Source organism: Nannospalax galili, unplaced genomic scaffold, assembly GCF_000622305.1.
Source record: "Nannospalax galili isolate Female #2095 unplaced genomic scaffold, S.galili_v1.0 scaffold210, whole genome shotgun sequence".
In the NCBI taxonomy this organism is placed as follows: domain Eukaryota; kingdom Metazoa; phylum Chordata; class Mammalia; order Rodentia; family Spalacidae; genus Nannospalax; species Nannospalax galili.
Genome location: NW_008329365.1, coordinates 1,593,951 through 1,601,765, shown reverse-complemented (window position 1 = coordinate 1,601,765; position 7,815 = coordinate 1,593,951).

Here is a 7,815-nt window from a genome sequence, read left to right as displayed (position 1 = left end):
AGAGAGAGAGACAGAGAGAGAGAGAGAGAGAGAGAGAGAGAGAGAGAGAGACAGAGAGAGAGAGAGAGACAGAGAAACTGCAGGAGTCAGTTCTCTCCTCTACCATATGGGTCCAAGGGATTGAACTCAGGTTGTCAGGCTTAGAAGCAAGCACCTTTATCGGCTGAGCCATCTCACAGCCCCCCCAGGTATATTTTAGGTATTACCCAAGCAACCCTTTATTCATTGTGATACAACTTGTTCTGCTTTGGGAGAGGACAGGGATTTTGTGGTTCCATTTTGCACTTGAATCGGCTTTCCCGACCACATGGTTTGCTCACATCGCTGGGTGGCGCTATCCCCTCATAATTTTTCTCTTCTGTCCTTGCTTTTTCCATAGGTCAGCAAATGTGGGTGGAGGCGGCTGCTCTGGCCTGTAGATTTGTTCCCCTCCCTTCATTTGACTTCCTCCCCAAATACTAATCTACAGACCGCCATGTGTCAGCCTTATGGAATGCAGGGCTGCGAATGAACTTCAGGGGCATCCAGCCGCTCCCTGGAGGACCTTTTGTAGGATTTCCTATAGCACATTTTTGTTGGTGGCCAGTTCCAGTTCTCAGTGACTCAATAGCTTCTCAAATACTTCCCATGGGAAACACAACTCCACAGTATCAGAAAATACAGTTAGCTAACATTTCCTGATGCGTTTTGTGCACATTTTTCTCTCCTTAATTGGCTCCTCATTCCCTCTCCACCCTGGAACAGTGAGCAATTCTTTTCCCTTCTCCGAGTTTCCACCTTTCAAATACTTGCAGACGCTTTTCATATCCCGCCTTGAGTCACAGTTTGGCACAGCCTTGTGTCTTCATCTTTTATTGCCTTTGCTCATAAACCGCACCCCCGAAGCCTTAATAGCCTAAAGTTTGCCTTCTCCAGGGAAAAGGGGATGGGAGTGGCAGAGTCTTGAGTGTGTTACATGAGGAGGCCCAGAGGTAGATTTAGTGAAGCTTATGAAACCAGCTCCTTACTCCCCCACTTATTTGGGCTGCTTCCCAAGGCCTGTTACCTAATTCAGATTTGTAATTTTGCATTATTTTTCTCAAAGAAGGCTTCCAAGATATTGGTTTAGGGCTCCACAAAAACTAGGGTCCACCCATTCCTAGGCTGTGCATTTTGTGTGGCTGGCTGCTTATGACCAAGTCTTGGGCTCTCTCTCCCCAAGGACCTTGGGCTCCAATGTCTAATTTCCTCTTTTTGACAAACACGAATTTCTCTGCCCGGCCACAAAAATCAGAGCCCAGTATCCCATTCACTTCCTTTAATTGTAATTTGGACATGGAACTACCCCCCCACCACCCCCACCATCCCCTTTCCTCTCTTAGAATAGAAACAGTAATTGCTGGTCAATGTAACAAATATAATTATGCTAGGCTCAGAAACTCACAACTCATTATAGACACAAATAATAAACCCACGCTTAACCACGGTATGCTGAACTGTTAACGATTTCAGGGTGACTTCTACAGGGATATGTATACACCTCATCATTTATGACGTCACACTGCCAAGGGCTGGGATTCACCTTCATTTGATAAGGTCCTCAGTCACTGTTCCCTGTACTGTATGGAACCAGTTTTCCTGGATGTGCATAAGGAAAGGCAATGCTCTTGAGCCACACACACTTTGTAGCTAGAAACTCAATTTATTGTTTTGTGAGTACGCTGCAGATTAGAGGTGATTAAAAGATGGGTAAGAATGCTGAACCAGAGCAAGAGCCTGCTACAGCACTTCCACAGCACCTGGGGCCTCGGGCTAAGGGATCCAGTGGGATTTTTAAAATTGTTTTTAAATACCACCCATCCTGACATCTTGTTTGCCCTGCCTGGTGGGAGCTTCTCATGTTCCCAGCAGCCAGAATTCTTGACCCATGCCCTTTTAACTCCTGGTACTCAACAGACAACAGACTTGAGTGGAATTTAAATGTTTTGGCTGTCACTGGCTAATGCGTGAGATCCTGCTTTCTGTGTTTCCATGTGCCAATGCATGCACCTTCCATGTAACTCACTGCATGACTTGCCTGTCTCAGTCATTTGACTCTAAGTCACTGCATATAGTACCAGTGGCCATGTTTTACATGTTACTGATCCTTGAATTCTTGAGATCTAGCATTGTGTTTACATCCATAAGATGTAAAGGAGGTTTGTAAGGCCAACAAGACATGAATCCCACTACAAAGCCTGTCGGTCAGTGAAAATGTGTCCAAACAGCCTAACACAGACAGGATTCTTCTCAGTTCATATACAAAAGCAATGGGAAGTCACAAAAGACTTCCAGAGGTCCAGAGGCAGGCAGAGAGAGTCCTTTCCACAGGCAGATCCTCTGCCAATTTTCTTCCTCCCACCTGTGGGAAGGGTCCTGCTTTTCTACAAGCAAAGCTCAGAAAACAGTAATGATCTCATCACAGTACTATCTATAGTTCGAAGAGACCAGGGGACAAATAATTCACTCAAAACAGTGACAGGCTGGAAATGTTCTGTCCCTTTCAAGTTGGTTATGGACTTGGGTCATTTTGGATGATGTAGCTAGAATCCTATGAACTTTAATTACATTTTTTTCCTCCAGTGGGGAACTCTGAACTCCTGATAAAGGTGAAGAAGGTTTTCCTAGAGGATATTTTGGGCTCTGCCCCCAGGAGGGAGGGGAAGAGAAACCTCCCAAATGCCCTCACTGCATTAAGCTCTGTAACCTCAGGCTAATGGTTCTTAACCTAAGGGTCCACACAACCTCAGATGTCCCTGAGGTGGGTCTCAAGTGCTGGGAACCATTTCCCTTCTGTTCAGTGGGAAGGGGAAGGGCCGGAGGAAGACTCTTGGGGCCTCTCTCGCGCCTTTCCCGTCCGCTTTGTAATGGAATTGTTTGAAGGCTTTTGCTGTTGTGGTCATTTCCAGGAAAGGAAGCCGCGCCTTTCTGCCTTTCTTCCGAGCCCCAAGTCCTTGGTGAAACAGAGGGACAGCCACATCTGCACTTCTTGTGGGGCAATTGGCTCACGCGAGTGATGACTCAGGGCAGGGCTGGTCAGGGCTGGGGGGGTGTGTCTCTAGGACTGGGGATCCCAGATGAGCATTGGGATCCCCAAGGGTGCGGCTACTTCCAGGTGGGGCTGGGCTGCCCCCTTCCATCTCTGCATGCACCCTCTTCTGATCTTTTGCGCTCCTTCTCTCCTCATCGTCCCCACCTCCTGTCGGGGTACCCTCTCTCTCCGCGCTCCCCCTCTCCCTTCTCTCCCCCTTCCCCTTTTTCTCCTCCCTTCCTCTTTCCTATCCCCTCCCTCCCCCCTGCCCTTTCCCGGATGAGTAACTCTCCTGGCTGGGTTTACTACGTGTGCGCCCCGTTGCCTAGCAGCAGGCGCAGTTGCCTGGGCAACACGCGGGTAGCCTGTTTTGAATTGTTTGGTAAGGCCCCGCCCAAGCTGGGTCTGCCACTGGGGACTTACAGGCCAGGTGGGGCCCTGAGCCCTGGTGGTTTCTTCCTTTTAGGTTTCCTGGGATGGGTCCTGTGTCCCGGGGAAGAGACTGGGTCTTGGGGTACACAGATGGGTTACTGTTGACTGCTACTCCAAAATCAAGCATTTCCCTGTCCCCTGCATGCTGGTGCCTGGTCCTTTTCTGATGGACTGATGGGATATGGCTATCCAGTTTCCGTAGGTGAGAGAAGGGACCATGAACCCCTCAGCACATCTAAGGTCTAGTCAGGATCCCACATAGGACTGCTAATCAGGCCGGGGGGCTAGACTCCACTCAATCCTCACACCCTGGTCAGAGACAGGCTTGAATTCAGTCTTTGACTTGTTTCAGGCCACAGAGGTAGACAAGGTGGAGTCAGTATTCAAAACCTGCAAATCTTAGAAACTTGACTCTTCCCTAGGCACTACCCAGAAAAAGGGCAGAGGTCACTGGTCACCTTTAACAAAAGTCACAGATTACTGCTCACATGAGGCAAGGGTGTGTGTTAGTACACAGACTCTCCCAGAGCCTCTCTGTCTTTCACCTGGAACACCAAAGATCAAAGATAATAAAGCCTAAACTTTGACTGGCTTTTGCTATCAGATCATATCTGCCTAAGGGCTCTCTAGTTTATAGTGGGCTCACTTTGGCCTCCTGAATTGGGGAAAGCCTGTTCTGGTTATGTGTGTGTGTGTGTGTGTGTGTGCGCGCGCGTGTGCGCGTGCACGCATGTGTGCTTGGGTGCATGTATCTGAGTCGTTATGTGTGTATTCGTTCTAGTTCTTTCCATTCATCTTCCCCTCCTGAGAAATGGAAGATCTTTGAGAATGAAGGCCATTTGATTCTTTTAGTGAGTCTTTGAGCAGGAAGGTGTAGCTCTAAGCCCTGAACAAGGCCAATCCCCTTAGCTGGCTGTGAGGGGATTCCTGGGTCTACAAGGATTCCTCAAGACTCTCCCAGATTCTCTGAGAAAGAGATGGAAACTGTGTTCCCCTTCCAAGATCCCAGCTGGCATCCAACAGGACTGTGGGGGTGCCTCCCCACCCTCTAGGCCAGCTTGTTCACTCCACTAGGAAGATGCACATCTTTGCTGGGGCCACTGCTTCTAAGCCATCACCAGAGTCCAGGTTCTGGCTATAGGAATCGTCAATGGGAGAAAAAGAGAAGAGCTGTAGCTAAGAGCTATGCAGCCCCCAAGAACAGGAAAAGGAGGGATGAAGGAAGTTGAAACAGAAAGTTGCAAAGGAAGATGAGGCAGAGGAGAAAGGGAGGAATACAGAAAATCAAGAGGCCAACATATGAATGTACTAGGTCTATCAGTGAGGGTTGGACTTGACTAACCAATTTTCATTTTATTTTGCGTCATCCTATTACGTTTTGGCATGTGAAGTGAGACTGATGAATTGGTACACATCCAACATTGGATACTCACGGACTTTCAAGAAGCTGAGCACCTACCTCCTGGGCGAGACAAACATTTTGAGTCAGCTGAGAGGGATTGCTCATTCACTGTTGTAATTCTGAAGTGAGAAGTTTCAGCTTCTGTTCTGCCGGGTCTTGATCAGTTGTGTGGCACAGGTGTTGCATGAGAGGGTGCACCAGGCCCCTCCTTCCAGCAGAGGGGTAAGGTGAGTGGTGAGTTGGAGAGATTGAATGCCTCTCATGTAGGACCCCAGCTTGGGTGGGTGGGGCTGGGTTACTATGACTATTCTACGATGTCACAGTGGGAGGCAGGGCTCTCCCTGCTGCTCCCCCGACTCCCCCACTCCCCCCACCCCCAGAAGGATCAAGCTGGGAGATGGGGTATACTGGGTACCTGTCAAGGGCCAGATGCCTGCTGGGTTTTTCAGTTAGTCCTTACTGAACATAAGGGACACCTGGGATGTTCGTTCAAATATAATTCTGAAGATTAAGGGATGGTTGACAGGTGGTGGCAACCAGACCACCCTGAGTTGTAAGGTTCTAGCCCGCTGCCCTCAAAGAGAAATACAATTGAGAGGCACAATAGTCTTAACATTCTCTAATAGTCACATTAAAAACAGTAAAATGGACACACAACAATGAAATTTTTTTTTTTTGGTCTTTTTGAGACAGGGTCTCCCTGTAGCCCCAGCTGTCCTGGAACTCACTATGTTGAGCAGGCTGGCCTTGAACTCACAGAGATCCACCTGCCTCTGCCTCTTGAGTGCTGGGATTAAATGCGTGTGCCACCACGCCCAGCTAACAATGAAATCTTACCCAATGCCATGAAAATGCCTTCCCAAGACGAGTTGGGTTCAATGGGAAAACATGCTTCTTCCATTTTAAAATTAAGATTTAAATGAATTAAAATGAAATAAAATGACCCAGTTACACCACCCACATCATAAAAGTTCAATAGCTATGTGTGGCTAACAGCTACTGTACTGGACTTTATAACTCTAAACCATTCCTGAAGAGCTAGAGAGATATGCGCAGGGATTGATGTTCTAAAGGTCCAGTGTCCAGAAACCTAGGAGACTTTCACTAGCTGATTGGTTTTTATTTTGATTTGAAACAGGGTCTTGTACTCCCTATGGAGCTGAGGCTGGCCTTGAACTTCTTTCTAATCCTTGTGTGTCAACCTCCCAAATTTCATTATAGGAGTATCCACCACAGCTTGCTTTTTACACTTTTGTTTTGAGATAGGCTTTCACTTTTCAACTCAAGCTGGTCTGGAACTATGTAATTGAGGCTGGCCTTGAACTCATAGCAATCCTCCTGCCTTTGCCTCTAAGGGCTAGGATTATAGGAGTGAGCCACCAGGCCCAGCTCACTAGCAGAATTTTATAAGCACATGCTAATATTGAGGCATGACTCTCAGCTTCTGTAAAGTTGTTGGCTTCCCAGGATACGGGTCTGGATGGGGACCTGCCCTGTTCAATACATTACCCACAGTCCATTACTCCCTTTCTCCCTCCCTCCCTTCCTCCCTCCCTCCCCCTCCCTTCCCTCCTTTTTCCTTCCATATTTCCTTCCTTCCTGTCTGTCCCTCCTCCTCTTCCCTCTCTCCCTTTTTCCCTCCCACTTCCTTCCCCTCCCGCCCTCTGTCCTTCCCTCTTTCCTCACTTTCCTTCCCTTACTTCCTTCTTTCAAAACAGGGTCTCTCTTTGTAGCCCAGGCTGGCCTCAGCTTCTCAGTCCTCTTTAAGTGTTTGGATTACAGGTGGGTTCAGCAGTGGGACTTCTTTACATGGGGGCTGGGACTACTTGCTTTGCTTTAGGCGAGTTAGTCTGTTTTTCCCAGGATATTCTAAGCTGTTGAGGATAAAGCTCACTTCACTTCTGTGATGCTGCTGTAGTGTCAAAAGGATAATAGTTGCTCAATAAATATTATTCTATTGATTGACCTAAGATAGCTAGGTAAATAAGACAGAACTTCAGATTTGAACATGCCAAAGCAGAAGGAACAGTGTGTCTCAAGCATCAAGATGCATTTCTTCCCAAGTTCATTTATAAATTTAATGTAATACTAATAAGCATGCCAATGATCATTTTTAAAGATGCTGGCAGTGCTGAGGATGTGGCTTAGTGGTAGAGAGTGCTTGTCTAGTATACACAAGGTCTGGGTTAAATCCCCAGCATAACAAACAAACAATAAAATAATTGAAATTTTAATAAAAGAGGGGCCTGGAGAGAGATGGCTCAGTGGTTAAGAGCACTGGCTGCTCTTGCAGAGGACCCAGGTTCAGTTCCCAGCACCCACATGGTGACTAACAACCATTCTAACTCCAGTTCCAGGGGATCCAACACCCTCTTCTGACCTCCATAGGCATTGTAAAACATGGGTGTACTTACATGCAGGCAAAACACTCATACACATGAAATAAAAATGAAATGATTTTAAAAAAGGAAATGAGGGGCTGGAAAGATGGCTTGGCGGTTAGGAACATTGTTCTTGCAGAAGACCCGGGTTCGAATCCTAGCACCCACATGGCAGCTAACAACTGTCTGTAACTCCAGTCCCAGGGGATCCAACAGCCTCTTCTGTCCTCCGTGGGCATTGCACAACACAAATGCACTTACCTATATGCAGGCAATACACTCAAACACATAAGGGGGGCACCTTAAGTGGGAAAACTATGGTGCAGGGGTGAGACAATGCGAGAGATAATGCCTAGCTAGTTTTGAAAACCAGAGGAAACCATATTACTCCTACAACCTACTGACAAATTATACATAGCAGATCAAGAAATAGATGTATAGGTAAGGTTTAACTGAGAACAACTGGTCTTTGCCCAAGATTTATCTACATAACACACAGTAATTAAAAGTACCAGACTGGTGGAACTAACCTTCTTGGATGTTTAACAGAC